This window comes from Manis javanica, chromosome 10 (genome assembly GCF_040802235.1).
Source record: "Manis javanica isolate MJ-LG chromosome 10, MJ_LKY, whole genome shotgun sequence".
In the NCBI taxonomy this organism is placed as follows: domain Eukaryota; kingdom Metazoa; phylum Chordata; class Mammalia; order Pholidota; family Manidae; genus Manis; species Manis javanica.
The window spans coordinates 55,753,797-55,775,975 of record NC_133165.1 but is presented as its reverse complement, the minus strand read 5'-3'; the positions used below and the strand labels follow the sequence as shown (position 1 = coordinate 55,775,975).

The 22,179-nt window shown below is 44.7% G+C and overlaps 1 long non-coding RNA gene across 2 annotated transcripts in view; it reads left to right on the top strand.

Moving 5' to 3' along the window:
• Positions 1-22,179, top strand: part of LOC140843736 (uncharacterized) — a 111,628-nt gene that overhangs the window by 68,006 nt on the left and 21,443 nt on the right. Inside the window, exon 4 of one of the 2 annotated variants that reach the window (XR_012121744.1) lies at positions 1,837-2,056. The exons of the other annotated variant lie outside the window; for it this stretch is intronic. This is a non-coding gene — a long non-coding RNA (uncharacterized lncRNA). Of the gene's footprint in view, positions 1-1,836; positions 2,057-22,179 lie in introns of those variants that run through there. 2 annotated transcript variants of the gene reach the window in all.

The following is a 22,179-nucleotide window of genomic DNA, read 5'->3' as shown; positions in this document are numbered from 1 at the left end:
AACCATGAAACTCATAGAAGAAAACATAGGCAAAAATCTCCTGAATATAAACATGAGCAACTTTTTCCTGAATGCATCTCCTCGGGCAAGGGAAACAAAAGCAAAAATGAACAAATGGGACTACAGCAAGATAAAAAGCTTCTATACAGCAAAGGGTACCATCAGCAGAACAAAAAGGCATCTTACAGTATGGGAGAATACATTTGTAAATGACATATCTGACAAGGGAGTAACATCCAAAATATATAAAGACCTCACATGCCCCAACACCCAAAAAACAAATAACCTGATTAAAAACTGGGTGGAGGATATGAACAGACAATTCTCCAAAGGAGAAATTCAGATGGCCAACAGGCACATGAAAAGATGCTCCACATCACTAATTACTAGGGAAATACAAATTAAAACCACAGTGAGGTATCACCTCACACCAGTTAGGATGGCCAACTTCAAAAAGCCTAGAAACAGCAAATGCTGGTGAGGATGTGAAGAAAGGGGAACCCTCCTGCACTGCTAGTGGGAATGTAAATTTGTTCAACCATTGTGGAAAGCAATATGGAGGTTCCTCAAAAAACTAAAAATATAAATATCATTTGACCCCAGAATCCCACTCCTTGGAATATACCCAAAGGGTACAACTTCTCAGATTCAAAAGACATATGCACCCCTATGTTTATCGTAGCAGTCTTTACAATAGCCAAGATGTGGAAGCAACCTAAATGTCCATTAGTAGATGAATGGATAAAGAAGAGGTGGTACATATACACAATGGAATACTACTCAGCCACAAGAAGAAAACAAATCCTACCATTTGCAACAACATGGATGGAGCTGAAGGATATTATACTCAGTGAAATAAGTCAGGCAGAGAAAGACAAATATCAAATGACTCCCCTCATTTCTGAAGTATGACAATGAAGCTAAACTGAAGGAACAAAACAGCAGCAGACTCACAGACTCCAAGAAGGTAACTAGTGGTTACCAATGAGGAATGATGGAGAAAGGTGTATGGGGAGGGAGGGAGAAAGGGATTGAAGGGTATTATAATTAGTACACATGGTGTGGGGGCCGTCATGGGGAAGACAGTGTAGCACAGAGAAGACAAGTAGTGACTCTCTGACATCTTACTACACTGATAGACAGTGACTGCAATGGGTTATGGTGGGAAGCTTGGTAATATGTGTGAATGTAGTAACCACAATATTTTCTATGTGAAACCTTCATAAGAGTGTTTATGAATGATACCTTAATAAAACAAAACATAACAAAACAAGAAAACAAGACAAACAACATACAGAGTCCTAGACCTCTCATTCAGTGAGTTAGAGCAAGGCCTGAGAGTCTGCATTTCCCAAAGCTCTTAAGGTGATTTTAAAGTGCATCCCAGTTCAGGAGTCAATGCATTCATTGCATGATATTCCCAGGGAATTTTTTTTTTAATTCTAGAGAGATACTTAATACATTAAAGTTGTAGTTTTCCGTTGGTGTTTCCCCCTGTCCTCCAGGGAACTTTTGGCAATATCTAGATATATTTTTTGTTGTCACTTCTAGAAGATACTATTGGGATCCAATTGGTAGAGACCAGGGTTGCTGATGACCATTCTACAGTACACAGGGGCCCTGAACAAAGAGTTTTTAAGCTCTGAGTGTCAACAGAGTTAAGGCTGAGAAACCCTCTAGTAAAGGGTGCTGAGGTTTTCTGATACCCTGCAGCATCATTCTCTCCAGAGATGTAGTCCTGCTAAGGCAGAATAGCTTATGAGAGCTTTGCAGATGCCTGTCCCACTCTGAATCTTGACCTTTTGGAACATAATCCCAATTCTTGTCATTTCATAGAGGGAAGTTTCCAGAGCAATGTCACTGTGACCACTTGACTGCCTCTGTTCTCTGGTTCTTAAATTTTACCTGCTGTGACTGTGACTCAGACATTGATAAAAGCCCTGGAGAAATGCTGCTGCTGGGGCCCTTGCTCTCCTGCCCTGTCTGTTCAGGGAAGCATAGTGTTGTGGTTTTAAGCATGCTCTTTAAAGAAAGACCTACATTAGAACCCCAGTTCTGCGATCTACTCCTCTCAGGTAAGTTACTTAATCTCCCTACAACTATCTTCCTTTGTAAGATGCAGTGAGTGACAATGCTTACTTACCTGGGTTGTAGAGAGAATGAAATGAAATAATCATGTGTCTCAGTCAGCTTTTGCTGCAATAACTGTGTAACAAACAGTCCCATAATTTCAGTGACATACCATAATATGCATCTGGGAATGGTTAATTTTATGTATCAACTTTACTGGACCTTGGCTGGGATACCGAGAATTTGGTCAAATACTATTCAGGGTATAGTATATGTGGGAGTGTTAGTAAATGACATTAACATTTGAATGGGTAGACTGAGTAAAGCAGATTGCCCCCCAGTGTGGGTGGGCCTCTTCCAATAAGTTGAAGGTCTGGGGTAGAACATAAAGGCTGAGTAAAAAGGAACTTACTTTGCCTGCCTGATTGCTGAGCTGGGACTGGTCTTTTCCTGCCCTTGGCCTGGAACTTATACCAATGTTTCTCCTAGTTCTCAGGCCTTCAGTCTCTCTCTCTATATTTCTCTGGAGAACCCTAATTAATGCAGCATCTATCTCCTGCCCATGCACCTGCAGGCTGGCTATGGTTTGGCTGACTTCTGACCTCTGACACTGTGGGTTGGTCCAGATCTGTTCCATATCTCTCATCCTCCTTGGACCAGCAGCTACACAGCTACACACAATATATTCTTTACAGGGAGAAAGGTGGGAACACAAGAGGGCAAGCGCAGCACAAAGTACATTTCAAGCTCTTGCTTATACGAATATTTGCTTCTAGCCAACTGGCCAAAGCAGGCCACATAACCAAACCTCAAATTGATGGGACTTGGAAGTATATCCTGTCCAAAGTAAGGAGAGAAGTATAATAATCCAATCCATCCATCATGCATACTGGGGGCTCCACAGATGTTTTCTGTTGTCTTCAATGTTATGAGTCAATATTCTATGCCAGCTCAGTCTTTATTCTTGCCTAGCCTGGTGCTCTGCCCTCTATTTGAGCCATGTGTGCATGACCTTAGACCTCTTGCCTGGGAACCAGTCTCAGGTCTGTTCATCTGGCTCTCCCAGCAGGCCTCAGTTTCCTCCTCTGCACACTACTTGCTTAGTTGTGTAGATAAGCAGGTCACCCTTTGCTTTTGCCTGGTGTCACTGCCCAACAGTGGTATATACGTATTAACCTTTCTATGGTAGATGTGGTTGACTTGAATTCCTCTGGTCTTGGTTCTTTGAATCTTTCCCTTTAGCCTCTGACTCTCCTTGTTGCTCATCTATTTTAAGTCTTCCCCTTCTTTTCAGGATCTGGTTAATCAGTAAACCTTTTTAAATATGTCTAGTCCTCAGGATTCTCTTGTCACATTCTTCTTCTCTCCCTGAGATTGGTGATGCTTCTGTAAGATGGCTAGCTCTTTTTCCATGCCATGACCTGGACACATGGACCAAGCTCTGAAATCCACAGGGTCCTCATGTGATGTGTGTTGATACTGAGGGTTTGCAAAATTTGTTTATATTTCTCCCTTGTTGGAGACAGAAGTCCCATATATTGGGAAGCAACATTGCACAGTGGTTATGCACACAGGCTTTAGAGCAAAGCTCTCAATCTTGGCTGCACATTGCAATCGCTGGGGACATTTAGAGAGCACTGCTGCCTGGGTCCTACACCTAAGGACAGGTTTTACTGGTCTAGGCTGTGAACTGGACATCAAGATTTTTAAGAGCTTCCCATGTGATTCTAACATGCAGTCAAGGTTGAAAGGTACTGCCTTGGAGTAGGACAAAATTTGTTTTTAAAGCTTGGCTTTTACGTATCAGCTACAGCTTGGTCAAATTTCTCAGCCCATCAGAGCTTAATGTCCTCACCTGTACAATGCAGCTAATAATATGCACTTCTTGAGGTATGTAAAATGGCATGAAATAGGATAAAACTAGCACTCAGTAAGCATCATTATTATAGCCCTTTAAAGCAGAATTTTGTTATATTTAAAAGAGGTTCATTAATGAGAATTAGGACAATGTAGAAAGTGATGGGAAAAACCCACTTTGAGTCCAACTCCTGCAACTTTTCATGGATTGCCTTTTGCTTTTGTCTTTTTCATGTGGCACATGTTTTCAGTTTGCTTTTAACCAGGGTTGAAATCATTGTAAAATACAATTTATACCCTGATTTTCTTCCCTCAGCTTCTGTGATGATGAGGTAATAACCACTACTTATGCTAAGGGTTCAGCATTCTGAATGTCTCACCACATTAAGGTGGATCTCATGCATTAAGAGTCACAGAGAATTGTCAGCCTCTCTTCTTGTGATTGGTGACAGGTTGGTCCCTGTGAGGCCCTCTTTGCATGCTCCAGAGCACTGTCCTGGGGATCGACCCTGAGGGCATGCGCACCAGTCTGAGCTGACTTCATGTATGAGAGCCTGCTGCTCTTTACATTCCTGAGCAGATAGGTGCTGTCTTTATGAGGCATCACACTTTATTATTACTAGGATGAGGGCTCTTCTCTCTGTTGTCACAGAGCAGGGACATCTGCATTTACCCCATTCTGTCAGCAACCACATTAATCTTCCCTGCCTCAGGACATGCAACCTTCCTTTCTAATCACACAAACACTGCCCTGACTCAGGCAGAAGGCAGCAGCCCTGTTTTCCATCCAGTTGCACTCACCTACAAACCTAGTCCTTTTGGAGGCTCAGGGCTGTTGAAGAGGCAGTACGGTGAATGGAGAAGAAAGATCTTTGGGATCTAGCAGGTCTGATTTTGAATCCAAGACATGCAGTTTACTTTATGATTGACTTCTGGTGCATTCCGTAACATTCTGAGCCTCAGTCTCTTCTTTGTGCCTAACTTACCTGTTGGTGAAATGGGAACTTGGAACTCTCCACAGGCTGGCTTAGGGGTGCAGCAAGCGAGCTGAGCTTCTGTCTTATGCTGTAGGTGGGAGAAGCAGTCCCCTGAAGGAAGGTGGAATCACACAGGGCTGTGTGCAAGGGTGCAGGTTCTGATGCTGCCCCATCTCACAATGTGGGAACCCTAAGCAGAGAGATTAACATAACAGAGTCCAAAGGGTTCTCATGGGGATGCATCAAGACCTTACCATGGTGCACCTTCCCACCTGGGGCCCTTGTATGGGCTGCTCCCCACCAGGAGTAATTGCTCCCACTCATCAACTCTGCTTATACGAATATTTGCTTCTAGCCATCTGGCCAAAGCCTGCTTTGTGGCACAGTGTCTTGACTCAAATGTCACTTTCCTAGAGAGTTTTTCCCTTACCTCCAAGATGAGGTCAGAGCCTCCATTATGCTTTCCTGACTCACTTATTTTCTCTTTCATATTCCTTCTACAAGCATGACTTAATTGTGTGGTTATGTGTTATTATACAACTGCCTCCCCTACTAGACTGTTAGACTGTAAAAGTGGGAACCTGTACATCTGATTTTTAAACTATAAGGTACTCTTCCCAGCATGATGCCTCGCATGTAGTCAGAGCTCAAAAAATGGATATTGAATGAATGAATGAATTTGTTTGTCCTCAATGGACACTATGTGTCCACTACCCCCATCTCCTATGAACCTCAGTTGGAAGTAAAATAATAGCAATGGTACAATTCTTCTCTCCCTCCCTCCCTTGTAGTTACTGTAGAATGAAAATATACCCTCTATATGGGCGTGGTGCTCAGACCCCAGTGCCCTTCAGCATCACCTGGAGGGCTTGGTGAAACAGGTGGCTGGGCCCCATCCCCTGGGTTTCTGAGTCAGTAGATCTGGGGCCCAGGAATTTGCATTTTGGATGCCTTCCCAGGTAATGTTCATGCTGCTGGTCTGTGGCTCATAGGTTGTGAACCACTGCTGCACAACATTGTTTAGGTTTGTTTGGTTTTAAAGCCACAGCCACAAAATATACCACTAGTGGCACCAGTCTAGTCTTGAAAACTTAGCAAAAACAAGTGATTCATGTGATTAATGTCTGATGAGACATACTTCCTGGGAAAGGTGGGCTTCCTGTTTTTCTCACAAGTTGGGGAGAAAGTGGAATGGTAAAGAATGTGGTTCCTGCAGTGCGAGCCGCTGAGTTCTAGCCCAGGGGCTGTCCCTGCAGAAACCGGAACTCATGACAGTAGGACTAAAGGAGATACATACAGTTTCCTTCCAACAGTGCCCGGCATATAATAAGTCCTCCTGAAACGTTAGTTACTATAATGGGGAAGGAAAGAAATATTAACAGTATGTGTTAGACATCCTGTAAGGAGTTTTCATACACATTGTCTCATTTAAGCCTCTCAGCCCTGCCATGAGATAGGAATTACTAGCTCCATTTTGTAAGGGAGGGAACCTAGCCACGTCAGGATTAGGTAGATGGTGCAGGTGGACACATGTGGTGAGAACATCTAGGGTTGGTGTTGCTACTGTAATGCTACATGCTCTTCTGTTGGCGACGCCAGCCTCTCACAGGATCTCTTGGAAGTGTGTTCTTTGGAGGGACTTCCAGCCCAGCTGCAGTACGGAGGGTGGGTGGGTCCCATCCATCCTGCCGGCCTGGAGGCCCCTCATCCCCTTACTCTGTTTCCTTTCTTCCCACGTGTGCACATGCTGCTCTGATGTCCTTCTCCAGCTGCCTGAGGCTCAGCTCTGTCCTTTCTTGTTCACACTGAAGGGCGAGGCTGGCACAGAGACATTTCAGAGGTATCTCAGCCAGGAAGGCTGTGCTGTCCGTCCCACTTACAGAAGGACAGACTCCATGGGCTTCACCTGCCTGACAGTGATGATGCTCCCAGGAGAGCCACACAGGCAGGACCAGCTTGTGATGGCCTAGATTCCCACCTTTAAAGCCGGTTCACCTACCTGCCTGACTTGCAGAAGGAACCAGGTCCCTGGCCTCCTGTTTGGAGGTGGCTTTGGTCTTCCTTTTCCCACTGGAGGCTGAGTGAAAGTGACAGTGTCCGCTAGAAACAGCAGCTCTGACTGCCAGGTTTTGAGTTGGATGAGGGTCCTGTTCTTGACTGGTTTGGACAAAATACTTTTGAAGGTGTTTCTGGAAAAGTATCCCAAGTGAGGATAGGGCTGCAAAGTAGTCTGCTTAGGCCCATCTTGATGTGGCTGCTTCCTGGCTGTGTGGCCCCAGATGAGTCACCTATGTGCTCTGGAATATCAAGGACCTCCTGGAGGGGGGAACCTCTCCTTGGGACCACCTCTTCAAATCCTTGATTGGGAGACTTTGTGCATGGACACATAGGCACCTCCCTTGGGGTGTGATCTGTGAGCCATAGAAAGTTGCTGGAGCCTTAGGTCTCATATGTTTAATTTTTTATACACATAACAGATTATGTAATATGCTAATAATAACCTTCATTGGGTGCACATTGCCCTCAGGGTCAAATTCAAAATGGCTTATAAGGCTGTCTTAGCTTAGGTTCGTCTAGAAGTGCACCAATGAGATAATGGATGTGAGAATAGGTCATTTATTTGGGGAGGATCTCAGGGAACATCCAGATGGGGTGTGGAAGTAAAAGAAGGAAGTGAGAGAAACCAGTAAGAGGTCCCTGTCAAGCATGTTCCCACCGTCACCACCACAGGCAATTGGAGGGTGACCCTGCAGAGGAGCTCAGAGGAGGGTGCCGAACACTTGCTGCTCAGTCATCTCCTCCGGGGTGAGAGAGCTGGGGTATTTATCCTCTGCCCCACATCAGTCATAATTGGGGGTCCCAGAAAGCTGGGAGCATGAATTCACTGGCACTTCTGGCCTGCTGAGGGTAGGGCCAAAGTGAGACCCAGACCCAGAGAAGGCCCTCTGGCAAAGTGATGCTGGTGCTGGCATTTGGAGACCAGGTGTCTTGCACTGAAGAAGAGATACTAGGGGGCCACCAATAGCATCTACTATGCCGTCCACAGTCTGACTCAGCTTACCCCTTTAGTCGTATCTCCTACTATACACACACAAATACACACACACACCCCAACCCACAGCTCCCTCCACACAACCCATCACCTCCCACATAACCCCAAACATACATGCTGCCCCCAATACATACACACTACCAACAACTCACAACCCGTGCACAAAGCCGGCCATCCCCCCCAACCCACGGTACACACTCATCCATAGCACACACACCATGCCCCACAATGCACAATCCTATTATTACCCTATTTTACAGATGTGGAAGGTGAGGCTCACAGGGTTTATGTGTGATTTGAGGATAGACCTTCACTCTCTGGCCTGTTGGGACCAGACCCTGGATCTTCTTGGTCTCACTCAGGAACATTTTCCCATGTACCCCATGAGAATGGTTGTGGACTCCCTTCAAGTGCTCACCTTGGGAGTCTTCAAAGTTAGTTTGATAATGCTGCTCTTCCTCCAAAGTGTTTTCCTTTCTTAAACTGAAAATACCTTTTTTTTAAAGTAGAGAACCAATACATACTTTTCTCTTCAAAGAGTTCTGAAAACAAATGGAATGATGGTTTTATTTCAGCTTTTAACCAAGGCAGAATTTGCTACCCTTGGTTTTCCTTATCTGAAAAAACAGAGGTGTTTGATTAGGTCAGACTTCCTTACTGTATGTGCCACCCCACTGATGAGCTTTAGGAGAATCTGAGAAATTTACAGAAAAAAAATACATGTATGCACATTTTTTCTGTGAAAAGGATGTATAACTTTTTCACATTATTATAGTTCTATGACCTCAAAATGTTTCACAATCAGGTGCTAGATATTCCTTACGGGCTCTTCTGGAGGAGTTGTGCTAAAATCTTTATGAAATGTCATCAGGTACCATAAACCTGAGGACCAACAATTATTTTTTAAGAGTTGCAGAAGGTGAGTGGGAAAGAGGTAGTATATCTTGGATATTTTATAGCCAACATTCAGTAGTCTTATCAGTTAACACAGAGATATTAGTTGTTAAAACACAATTTTGGGAAGAGTTTGTTTTCATCCACTGCAGGGGAAAGTGTCAGTTGGCAGTCCTTTGGGGATACAGTTTGGCAAAATGTATGAAGACCTTTCAAGTGTTCATATCTTGATCCAATAATCCATTTGTTGGGCCCATAACATTGGAAAATAAAGAATTATGGAAATCTGTAGCATAGAAATGTATTATACAAATCTTAAGATTATCATGGTAGATCCCTAAAAATATTTGATAAAATCTGACATTTGTTGCTGATAATAGGATGGGTTATAATCTGAAAATGTATCTTAAAAAAATATAATCCCCCAAAATCTACACCAAACCAACTGCCACCCAGTATTATGCCTATTGATGCAGGGAGGAATGGCATTTCTGCTGAATACAGCAACAAATCACTCTCTCTGGGATTTGCTTGCCAATGCAATTACAGAAGAAAATGAACTAAGGATAAATACTGGAAAGAACCTGGTAAAATAATCATTACTTAAACTAATGGGACTATCTATATAGAAAATCTCATAGAATCATCTAAAAACTGTTAGAAATAATAAGAGAATTCAGTAGTTTGAACTTTTTGCCTTCTTTTTACGAACAATAATTGGGTAGAAAATAGTGATTTAAAAAAATTTCATCGAGAGTGGTCATCAACAATATAATATGCAAGGACATATTGGACTGTATTTGTAAGGTGTATTAAATGTTGTAAAAGACCACTGGATATGTCCTAGGATAGGGTGCCCAGGATTTCTAAGCTAATTCCTGCTAATCTGTAAATTTAACATTAATATATAAAGTTAACATGAATTTCTATATGGCAAAAATGGTTCTGAATTTCATCTTTATGAATAAATATGTGAGGACATGAAGTTCCATGAGTGAATTTTGTGCCTACATTCTAATTGATTTAAAATTTTCTGTAATAGGTATTTCTTTTTATTCAGTGTTACCAAATAGCACTTATTTTAAAAAAATCATGAGAAACAGGAAAAGAGTGGACATTATAGTTGGCCATGCTGAGTTCCTGCTGGCTTTGTGCTTTCAGCAGAGTAGGGGTCCCAGTGTAACTAGTACACTTCTCATGTATTACTAGAAAATTTCCAGAAATCATCCATTATTTCCTACAGGCAGATACTGTCTTTGATATTCCTGAAATGGGCATCACTTATTCATAGGGGGTCCTTTTAGACCTAGATACCTGCTCCACACAAATTTACCCAAAAGTTGAAACAAAGGAAAATATAGCCCATTTCTGGGCCTGGCCACTAGCAACCAGACCTTGGCTCTGGGGATTTTGAGGAAGGGGCAGTGGGAGATATTGGTGGGCTTTTTCTTGGTCTTTGCATCTCTTCCTCGGGATGGTGTTGGCTGTTAGATTCCTAAGCCTACATGAATTAAGCAGGCCCAGTGTGGGACAATAGGGAGTCGTAGAGTCTGTGGTGAGCTGGTGAGCACAGGTACCATCAAAACAGGGAAGAGGCAGGTCGATTCCAGTTGATCAATGCCATGTGGGAACAGGGGCCATGTGTTGCCAGAGTTCCCTATTTTTAAAAATAAATTAGAAATCTGAATTTTTGTCTATGATCTTATGATTTTTAAAAGTTGGCAGTTAAGTTTAACATTTTAAGCTGTGTGGGCCATGAAAGAAATATATGGTAGATGAAGCCTGTGGGCTGCCAGTTTATAACCCCTGAATTAGTTAAGGACTGACTCACAAGGGATGTTGTATGTACAGCAAGGATATTACATGTTGCCTGTTCGGCAGTGGGAGCAGTTGGTGTATCTTGAGTGAGATAAGTGACTTGAACTCACACTGGCGGCTGGGTGGGGGGTGGTTAGCACAGAGCTCTGCAGGCTTTTCCTTCTTAAAGGCTCAGACTGTAAACGTTTTCTGACTTTGTTGGCTATGTGATCTCTTGCAACTATTCAACTCTGATGTTGTGACTAAAAACAGCCACAGACAATATGTAAGCAAATGGGCATGGCCGTGTTCCAGGAAACTTTATTTATACTTGGTCCATGTGCTGTAGTTTGCTGATCCCTGGCTTAAAGGGACTCATACTGGTGGGGGTATGAGGTCTGAGAACAATCTAGGTAAGAGCTGAGCTGAGCTGAGGCTGCGGTAATGGAAATGGAGAGGATAGGACAGATTCAAGAGCTGTTTTAGCAGGTAACATTGTCAGGACCGCTGACTGATGAGTTGGTGAGGGAGAGAGAAAGAGGAACCCCAGAGAATACCTGGGTTTTTGGCTTGGCTGAGGGGCTCATTTTGAACCCCTCTGGGGAGGTCTAGCCTGTGACCTCCTAAGCCAGCCCCTTGCACTTTGGGCTAATGAATCCCTTTTTCCCATGGACCCTGACATGTTGGAAGGAAATCCTTAGGAAGACAGGTGTCCCTGGAATTGTCCTGTTCTGCCATGGCTGAAATGGAAAACTTCATTCCATCCAGAGCACTGAGAAAGTTTAATATCTGTTGCCTTTAGGTTATTAGAGAGTCTCTGACCCCTGGTCTTGGGATGTAATTTTGGGTCTCCAAGCAATTAGAGCAGCAAGGAGTGCTGTGGGTATCAGGATGTGCTGGGACTTAGGATGTCAATTACCAAATCTCTGTAGGTCCCCACTCTCCAGAACAGTGGGAAAAAATATGCTAAATTGTACTCTGAGTAGAGGTGGCACGGTCAGGCCTGAAGTGCTTCCGCCAGGCTCCAGTTCGTGCCTCCCAGGCCAGGGGCCCACTTTGGTGTGCTGCAGGTGGCCTCTGGAGCCATCGCAGGGCACCAGGGGTTGCTGGACTCTCTTTTGTTTGCCAGAGCTCACAGATACCTTGAGGAAGCAGGAGTGCTGAGGAAGGTGAGCACCGGCACCTGTTATGGAGCTAATGAATTCTGCTCACAGGTTTATGGTGTCTGCTGCAGCTGCTACGGAGAGGTGTGTGCAAAATGTTCCCCAGGCACTTAACAGAGGGGGAAGGATCTACAGTCTTGCATGCAGGGGGCTGGGCTGCCTCTGTCTTTGGAGAAAGTGGCAGGAAAGGGATCTGAGAGAGTGGCCCTGGAGGATGAGGAGGATTCTATGTGAGGATCAGACTATTTATTTTGAGACCCTCCAGGGCTGGTCCTGCAGCCCGAGGTGAGGGAGACCTTGAAAATCCAGGAGCCTAAGGAAAATCCAAGAGTGGGAGAAAGGGGACTGGTCCCCTGGGATCTGTGGCAGAAACTGAACTGGGGCCACTCACGGTGTTCTGTCAAAGACTCCTCCTAGTCCTCCGAAGGCTGGGCATTATAAGAGATGCGATGTCCTTAATCACCAGGGTACGTCATGCCCATGGCTTCCTCTTGTTTTCTTTTCTGCCTTTGTTTTCTCTTCTACCTAATTTTCTCACTTTAAAAAATATTATATTCGTCGCTGATTGGCTAAATCCAAATTGAGATCTGGGTGTGTGGGTGTGTAGCTCACAGTGGTCTTTTGAAAGGGTTGATTTTGTGGAGAGAAGCATTCTTCAGTGAAGAAGTTTTGGGTGTAGTGGCTGACATGAGAGAGTCCAGACCCTGTAGGGAGGCCTGGTAATGTCTGCCCAGCAGCCCCATCTGTGGGTGAGGTCTGGGCTCTCAGGACAAACTTGTCTGTGCAAGCTGGTGGGGGTCCTGTGAGAACTGGTGCAGTCATGCCTCGGAGGGGCCAGCGCGACAAAGTAAAGTGCCCTCTACTGGTGAATCACCGATGAACAGGAGACGGGAATCACACCATTCAGCTCCCCAGGGGTTTTAGTTAAGACAGTTACATCACAGACAATCAGCGTTTCCTCCCCCTTTTAGGAATGCCAACCACCAACACAACATCTCCTTCGCTGACAGCCTGCTGTACCAGTCAACCCCTGTTGACTGAGCTCCAGTTTGAGGGGGTTAGCATCTCAGGCACTGAAAGATACTACCTGTGGTCTCCTTGGAGGCAGTCAGCAGGTGGCCAGAGAGATAGGAGGCACATACCTAAAACCAGAGAATTGGAACTGCTCAAGCCATTAATTGTGGGGCTGTAGAAGGTTTCCTGGTGGAAGAGGGCTGCAATTGGTCTGGTACGTGTAGAATATTCTAGGTGGGGACACAACTGGAGGGAACAGTGAAGAAACTGGCTGGATGCATGTTGGGTTGGACAGGTGGAGCAATTCATGGCTCCTCCCTCTATGCATGCCCTGCCTATGCATGACTGTATAGCTCTTGCACCAAAGGAATAGAATCTGTTTCTGTGCCCCTTAACTTTGGGTCTGGCCAGGCAGACTGCATGGTCAATGGAATAAGGTGAGAGTAACAGCGTGCAAGTTCCAAGCCTAAGCCTTGAGAGGTCTCCCTTTTTTCTGCCTGCTCTCTTGTGTCCATCATCACTATGAGAAGCACATACCTGTAGCTAGAAGAGGATGAGACATGCATGAAGCAGAGCCAGCTACTCCAGCCAAGCCCAGATTAAACCAGCCAGCCCAGCTGAGCCGTCCACACACTCTGCGGCAGCTGAACTGCAGATACATGAGCTACATAAATTCCTATTGCATGCCGCTGGGACTTTGTGTTTGTTACTCAGCAGCAAGCAATATTGTAGCCACAGTTAGCTGTAGAGGAGTTAAGGGATTCACTGGCATCACCCAGTTCTGAAAGGATGCACTGAAGTCTAAAGTTGCATGCATACATTTGGGGCTATTTATGTTGGTCTCTTTTCCCTTCTAGTAAAAGCTTCTCCAGAGAGATTAAGTGATTTCCTCAAGGTCACAGAAGTGGCAGTGGAATCAGGGATTGGAGAGGACCCATCACCCAGGGTCAGCTATCACTCAGAAGCAGCTGGCACTGCTTCGTGCATGTCTCATCCTCTTCTAGCTCCAGGTATGTGCTTCTCATAGTGATGGTGGACACAAGAGAGCAGGCAGAAAAAAGGGAGGCCTCTTAAGGCTTAGGCTTGGAACTTGCACGCTATTCCATTGAAGGCCAGAGTGGACTATACCACATGACCTTCCTACTCCCAGTATTCAGGTGGAGTGGGCTTTGCAGGCCAGGAACAATTCTTGCTTGCAGGTTGGCAAGGTCTTAGGGTTTCATTAGACAGTAATGGTCAGCTATCACCCAAATTCATGTGGCCATTTGCCACAACATTTAGCAACCTCTCCATCAAATAAATGGTTGGAGAGGCTCCTGACACTTTCAGGACAAAAGAAAGAGGAGTCAAATCTGCAGGTTTACAGAGTCACCTGCCCAGACCCGAGAAAAGGGTCCATGTGAGCTGAGGCTCTGCAGCTGAATGTTGGGGGTGGTACTCTGCCCCCCACCCCTTCAGGGTTTTGGGTAGGTGGTTGTACAGGACAGAAGGGGCAGGGACAGCTAACCACCGAGCCATCTGGCTGTGTAACTCACCCCCTTGAGTCCCAGGTCCTCGTCTGTCAGGCAAGCGGCTTTGTTATCTGCGGTTCTGTCACTAACTGACTTCCATGATGAGCAACAGAAGGAAGAGCTGGGAAGAGGGTCTAGTGCAAGTAACAGGTTTAGTGTTAGGAATAAGGCATCTCCTCATCTCCTTTCTTCTCTTTTTCACTTTCTCTGTTCTCCCCTGCCTATCATTCTGGTGAATGTCTCTCAAAGATCACATCAACTGGTACTCACTTCACCTCTGATGCACAGGCTCCTTGGGGTCCCTTGGGGAGATTTTAATAAAACAGTATTTCCTTTTCTGCTCTGCATCTAAGTCAATGCCCCTAAAGCATTCAGATGCCCTCCAGTCTTGCCCATCCCGAACATCCCTTCTCTCTAGTTACTGGTTCTTGCCCCTGTTCACTGTCAAATTTCTCAAGCTTGCTGCCCACACACCCAACCCTTCCCTCCTACTTGATCCCAACCATAAAATTTTCAAATCAGTTCTTTGAATGTGCTGGTCACTTTCCTTAATGTGGGGTTTAGCCATGCTGTTCTTGTTTCTTAGAACATTCTCCTACCTTGGGTTTCTTCTGCTTGGCCCCTTCTCATCTTTCAGGCCCCTGTTCAAGTTTCCTCCTGCGGAGAGCTGTTCCTTTACTGTCCCAATCAAAATTGGATTCCCACTTTCTTGTTTTAGAGCACACTGTTCTTCTTTCTTCAGATTTTCATGGCAAATTGAAATTGTACATGATGGAATGAGCTGGTCACAAGTTAAATGAACTAAAATAGAGAGAAATTGTTAGGTTCAGCAGTAAGTATGATATGTATCCTGTAAACAAGAATAGCATTGCATAGTGGTTTAAGAGTGTGGTATCCAGACTCAAACTCTGTCACTTACTACCTGTGTGTCATTAGGTAAATGACTTCACTTCTTCATGTCTCAATTTCTTAGTCTGTACTATAGGGAAGATAATAATAATACCTACCACTACAGTTATTTTGAATGTTAATGCATTAGTATATGGAAATGCTTAGAACAGCGCCTGACACTGTTTACTTATAGTTATTATTAGGAAGCAAGTTATAACAGAAAGAGCTTCTATGTGCCAGGAAATATTTTGTATATGTTATTTTATTATTATAGATAGCACGTATTGAATGAGTAGAAGTAGACAATCATAACCTGGTCCGCGAGACTAAGTCTTTGCCAGGGACATACTTGGAGACCCAAGCGTGGTAAAGAGGAAGATATATTGCAGTTTTGACATTTTTGTATCCATAAGAAAGAGAGAATCACTGGAGGGGGAGTCCAGGAGAAGTTTTCTCAGAGACAATAATGGGGACCATCAGAAAGGTTTGAATCAGTGACCAAAAGAGGGTGCATTGTTTTATAAGCAAGAACTTCTTGGTGGTGGTGCCCACCTATTATTTCTCCTATTAGTATTGATGCAACCAGCATGTATAAACAGAATGTGTGTGAATTTACATTGTGTCACCTGTCCTACCTCTTGGCATGGATTCATGGAGAAAATCTTCGACCAGGTCCGATGGAGGTCATTCTAGCGGCTTTTGTGGGCTGGTCTGGGTCAGCTGCCATTGTGACAGTCTTCCACCTTGATTGCTTTCTTTGCCTCTTTCTGGAGCACTGAAAAGGGTGGACTCACCTGGAGAGATTAGGATATAAAGTCAACCTCTTGGAATCATGAGCAGGGTCAGTGAGTATGGCTTGACCACAAACCCTTCTTCATAGAAGGAAACTGGGCTCGAGACAGGGATCTCCAGGGAATTACATATGGGGAAGAGAATCCAGGAAGAGGGAGGAGTATAGTCAAAGGCCCTAAAGTAGTTGATTATGGCAGTCAAGGGTCTGAAAGATCAGCACAGTGAGGCAAAGGGCATTTTGGGGGAACAGGTAGAGAGATGTAGCTTGACATAAGGAAACACAGCTATGAAACCTGGGCTGGCAGGAGAGGGCCCCTTATGAAGAGGCCCTTAAAGACTTCTAGGTTTAAACTTGAGAGTGGGAAAGGGACTCTTTTGTGATAGATTTAACCATGAACAACTCAAGGTCTTCGGACTCATTATCATTGCTCAAGTCATTATTCATTAGTAAATTGCTGGGGCTGCTGCATTTTACCTTATGGTGGAATTCTCCTTTTGAAGTTAAATATGCCTCCTAGCAATTTGAATTTCCATTCGGCATCAGAATGATTTAATAAAAACTGCTCAATAACCATGTGACAAAAAGACATAAAAATTTAAGGGAGGTTGAAAGCTTTGTGTGTGTCTGTGAGATTGGCGTTGGAGAGAGGCAGCGGTGGTTTGGAAAATCTGATTCCACAGAGCTACAGAAGGTGGAGATAATTCCCAGCTTCAATTCTATGAATTTAGAAACCTCTTGAGTCTGAGTGGCAAAGAGTGAGAGAACAGGGAGGGACTGAAGGGCTCTTGCATCCTTGCTGTTCGCTGTGTTGTAACACCAGCAGCAATGGTGTCATCCTGGTGCTCGTTAGGAACGCAGTCTCAGTCCCCACTGCAGACCTGCTGAATGAGAATCTGCATTTAACATGGTATCCAGGTGATTCACACGTGCCGTAAGGTGTGAGAAGCACTGTCATCGTGGGGAGGGTGGGAAGCTCTATTTGACTTAGGTGGTGTACGTCATGAGGGCTCGCCCAGTCCATCAGTGTGGGGTGGACGGCACAGGCAGACAGGTTGGAGCTTCTAACCCAGTGCCCCTATTTGCCTGGGGATAATTCCTTGACATTTTAGAGCCTCAGCTTCCCCATTTATTCAGTGGGGGATCATAGGGCTTAGCATGTGGTGCTCCTGTGAAGATTATATAAGAAAATATAAGTAAAGTATCTGGCCCAAATCTGATGGTCAATATATGGGAATTCTGTTGTTTTTACCCCAAGGCAATGAGGATTGGCCTTTCTGAACAGGTGAGCAATTAGGAGGCAGTTTGATGACAGAAGATGAAAATCTACTGGGTTCTCTCTGTTCAGGCACACTACTGACAGTGTGCTTGCCAAGGATGTTTAGTCTGGAGCCAGGGTGCCTTGTGCAAAGCCTACTAGGAGACAGTGGGCTGGCTATGTAACCTCTCTATGCCTCAGTTTGCTCATCTGTTGCATGGGGAAAATAATGCTTCCTATTTCTCTTGTGAGAATATGTGAGCAGTACATCCATGTTCAGTGCTTAATGAAGAGTCTGGTATATAATGAGTATGGAATAAACATTAGCTAATATTATCACATTTATTTAATGTTCACTGCAACCTTTGGAGGAGAGAATTGTTATCTCTGTTCTACAGCTGAAAAACTGTGAAGCTAAGAAAGCTGCCCAGGGCTGTGTGGCTGGTAAATGTTAGAGTCAGGATTTGAACCCACAGCTCTTAGCCTTAGAGACCAAGTGCCTCATCAAATAGTAGTTCTGTTCTGCTAATATTCAGAGGCAAGAAGACTAATCCTGCAGCCAGGCCAGCTGCCCCCCGAGTTGATCTCCTTATGGTAGTAAAGGCAAAACCAAATGGTATTGGAGGAAATCAAAGTGCCAGCTGCAGAAAGGCAGACTCTCAAAGTACTTGTGCTGATATTTAACATACCCCTTTGAAATGTTCTGCTTATAATATGTCAAGGGAATTTGGAAACATGCTCATGGAGGTGAGCACCGACTGCTTCCTGAAACTGTCTCTTCTATTATATACAGTGACAGCCACAGAGACTCAGCCTGGGCATGACTTATTTATGGGGCAGCATGGCCTCAGCTGAACTAATCTCAGAGCTTGCGATAGATGTCATTAGAAAAAGAAGAATATGCAATTTGGGGAATAATCATTTTTCCATATGTTCATTATAAAAGGGGAATTTCCCAATTACCACTGGAATGAAACATGTTAAATTAAAATTTCAGGTTAAAATGTATAGAGAACTTGTACAAGATTTGAAACTTAAAGTCTTGGGTTGCACGTAGCTCAGTGTACCTTTCAGATTCTGATCCTGTCTGCATCTTATCAGCTGAGTGACTTTGGGTGAGTTGCTTCTCCTCTCTGAGCCTCAGTTTCCTTATTAAGACCAACATCCTGATTGTTCTGGGAAGATTAGGAGATATACTTAGCATAGAGTTTAGTGTAAAACCTGGCATGTAACAGATGCCTGGTGAACATTTGCTATTATTAACAACAGTTACAGTACTGGTGTTGTGCACTGGGGTAAGTTGATTGCTTTTTCAGGGACTTCTTCAAAAATGAGAAAGTAATGTAAGATTATGTTTAGGTTCCTTCCAAATCAGCCATATTGAATATTTTTCTTCTTAAGTGCCTTTGCATTGTGTCCCCTCATGGAAAGGAGAAAGAATCCATCTGAGTGGGATCCATGACTGCATCTTCCTATTATCTGTCTATGTCAGATGCCCATTCCATAAAGACTGAGGAATAATAGCAAGAAGTTTCAAAACATTCCCATTCTTTGAGACTAAGCAGAGTGGAAACCTGCCATTTGGGTGGTTACTGAATTTGTGGGCAAGACGTTCTCCTCTTGACTTCCACCTTTACAAGCACATAGTGATCTTGGCCTGGGCGTGATTGCTGGGTATTTCATGGTGTCCAGCTTTCCAACTGCCTCACCAACTGTTTTAAAGTCTAGTTTTTTTTTTTTAAATCTACCTTTAGACCAACATCCTGAAATAAAATAGTGATTAATAACACTTTAAGAGTAGGCATATTGCCTAAAATATATTAATAGATTTTGGTGGAATTTATTCTGTAAGAAGAACTAATGAAGAAAAGTAATTTCCATGAGTAATAGTTCTCATGAATATGCTCCCAGGAGGGAGAAAGAGAGGGAAAGAGAGAGGAGAGCAGAGAGAAGGAAGAGAATGATTCAGACCTAAGAGTGTGTTGTTATAAATGAGTAATTATTTCCTGCATTTGAGTCCTGTAACACCCGGGCCACTCACACCAGCCTTTCTTACTTCATTCTCACAGCCTCTTTGCGAGGATGAAATGATTTTCCCGTTATACAGATTGGGAAGTTAAGGCTCTGATACTAATGCCTCTGGTAAACAAAAAATCAGGGTTCCCATCTAGTTTTCTAGACTTCAATTTCAGCGTTCTTGAAACTGACCTAGCGCCTTCCTCGCATAAACCCAGTACAATGGTTTACATTCTGTTTCCCCGCCCTCCGTGCCTCCATCTCCATGCCCTGGGATCATTGAAAAGCGGATCATTTCTTGGGCAGTGAGAGCTGCCCTAGAGAACATACTCTTGTAACTACTTTTAAGAAAGTTGGAACCTACTTATTCTAAAACTCCATAGAGGATAAAAATCTTTTGATTCGGAGAGTAATTCAAGATCTTGTAAGGCCTGAGCATGTTGTGTTTAAGAGTGTTAACTGTTCTTTTAAAATTCCAAGAAACCTCTCTGCTTATTTTGAGCTCCCTGGTTGCTCACATTCTGCATAAGCAGATGTTTACTGAACTTACGCTACACTCAAAGCAAATACTCTCGCATTGCTCAGGAAGCCTCTTCACTTCTTTGTTTCCCTGTGCTTTTCCGGTTTCATGCTGTGTTGGCATATGCATTAGTCTAGAGCAGCTCAGTTTATTAATTAATTGGTTATCTAATTCAGTCAACTATTAAGCAGGGGGGTTTATGGTAGATATTCAGAGATGATTTTCCGTGGCCTGCCCATGTCTAGAGTGGGAGATCAGAGAAGCTGAGAGCGGCTGCCTCCCATTAGGAGACCAGCAGGGCAGCTCTTATTCCAGTATTGCACTCCCAGAACTCCATTCAGGCTCTCTGGGTGAGAACTCTGGCCTCCTGCTCATCCACGGACTCCAGGAGAAGAAGGAAGGAGGAAAAGAGAGGAAGGGGGAGAGGGAGAGGGAGAGGGAGAGGGAGAGGGAGAGGGAGAGGGAGAGGGAGAGGGAGAGGGGAGAGGGAGAGGGAGAGGGAGAAGGAGAGGGAGAGGGAGAAGGAGAGGGAGAGGGAGAAGGAGAGGGAGAGGGAGAGGGAGAGGGAGAGGGAGAGGGAGAGGGAGAGGGAGAGGGAGAGGGAGAGGGAGAGGGAGAGGGAGAGGGAGAGGGAGAGGGAGAGGGAGAGGGAGAGGGAAGGAAACTAGAAGGAGGAGGAGGGAGAGGGAGAGGGAGAGGGAGAGGGAGAGGGAGAGGGAAGGAAACTAGAAGGAGGAGGAGGGAGAGGGAGAGGGAGAGGGAGAGGGAGAGGGAGAGGGAAGGAAACTAGAAGGAGGAGGAGGGAGAGGGAGAGGGAGAGGGAGAGGGAGAGGGAGAGGGAAGGAAACTAGAAGGAGGAGGAGGGAGAGGGAGAGGGAGAGGGAGAGGGAGAGGGAGAGGGAAGGAAACTAGAAGGAGGAGGAGGGAGAGGGAGAGGGAGAGGGAAGGAAACTAGAAGGAGGAGGAGGGAGAGGGAGAGGGAGAGGGAGAGGGAGAGGGAGAGGGAAGGAAACTAGAAGGAGGAGGAGGGAGAGAAGGAGGAAGAGGGAGAGAAGGAGAGAGAGTACATGAGCAGGGCAGGGATGTGAGACATCACCTCTTAAGACTCCTCCAAAGGCCTTTGTCCTTCCGGCTGGGTGTCCTGCTTTGCATTCACAGCAGGTCTGTTGACAGGACTTTCTGTGCAGAGAAAGAAGGTAGTTTTTATGCAGCGGTTATATCCTTGCAGCACCAAGATAGTCCTAGGTGGATATATGTTGTATAAATAAATTTGCTCATTGCTTTAACTGTAAGTGAAGGAGTATATTTCCTGGACAAAATCTCCTCTCTCTCCCATTCCCTCCCCCTTTTTTGGGTAAAGCTTATGTTTGTTTGGCCTGTCAGTCTCTTGCTCTGGGATAAGAGAAATAGAGAGGGTGTAAGAGACTTTGATTCTATTTCCTAAAAAGGGAAATAAATGTTAAGACTAAGGAGGATTTTGGGGAATGCAAAGGAGGGCATTTGTGTCCGCAACCCTAGGAGGGACTGTGCCTGCATCATGCCTTTGTCATTCAATGGCAGCGTTGGGTGGGCCAAGAAACAAAGGAGCTGTAGGGCTTGATAAAATCCAAACAAGTAAGACAAGAGACTGCAAAGGTCAATTTCCCACAGGTCCCTGACTCAGAATCCTGTGGTAGGCATGGAGCCTCCTGTGTCTCTCTGGATGTCACCATTCATTCATCCAACCTCCTGGGAACCCAGAAAATGAGAACGTGGTTGCTTATAGTAGAGCAGCATCTCTTAGAGCACAGGATGCTCTTGGGTGGTTCCTGGGTGAACTTAAAAACTTTCAGAGTTTTGTGTTTATTTTAATGACTGTTGGGAGTCAAAATAAAGCTAGCACACCGAACCTATGTTCTCAGCAGTAATACAAAGTTTCCTTTTAAAATAAATGAAGATATACAGTCTATTTGAAGATAAATATTAAACAAATAATGGGGTAGGTGATGCACCAATACAACAGAAAATTACGCACATAGTGCGACCCCCTTGTTGGGGGCTGGTTAGCTGCAGACTGGCCTGGGGACAGGTGTGGTCATGGCTTCTGTGTATCAGTCAAAGGCCAGATGTTTGCTTTCAGTGATTCCTGGCGGATAGAGTAGCAGCTTTCAATCTGGTTCAGCCAAAACCATGCTGCTTCCTAGGGCCTTGAATCTGGAGCTACAGACACACAGATTTGGCTGTGAAGGAGATGGAGACCGGCTTGCTGGACTCATCTTGAAATGAGATTTTAGCTGTAATTTTGGCCATCTAGTTTCCCCTGATTCTTTCACATTTTCAAAGTCTAATTTTCAATTTCCTCTTTGACTGTGTGGGATATTGGGTACGGT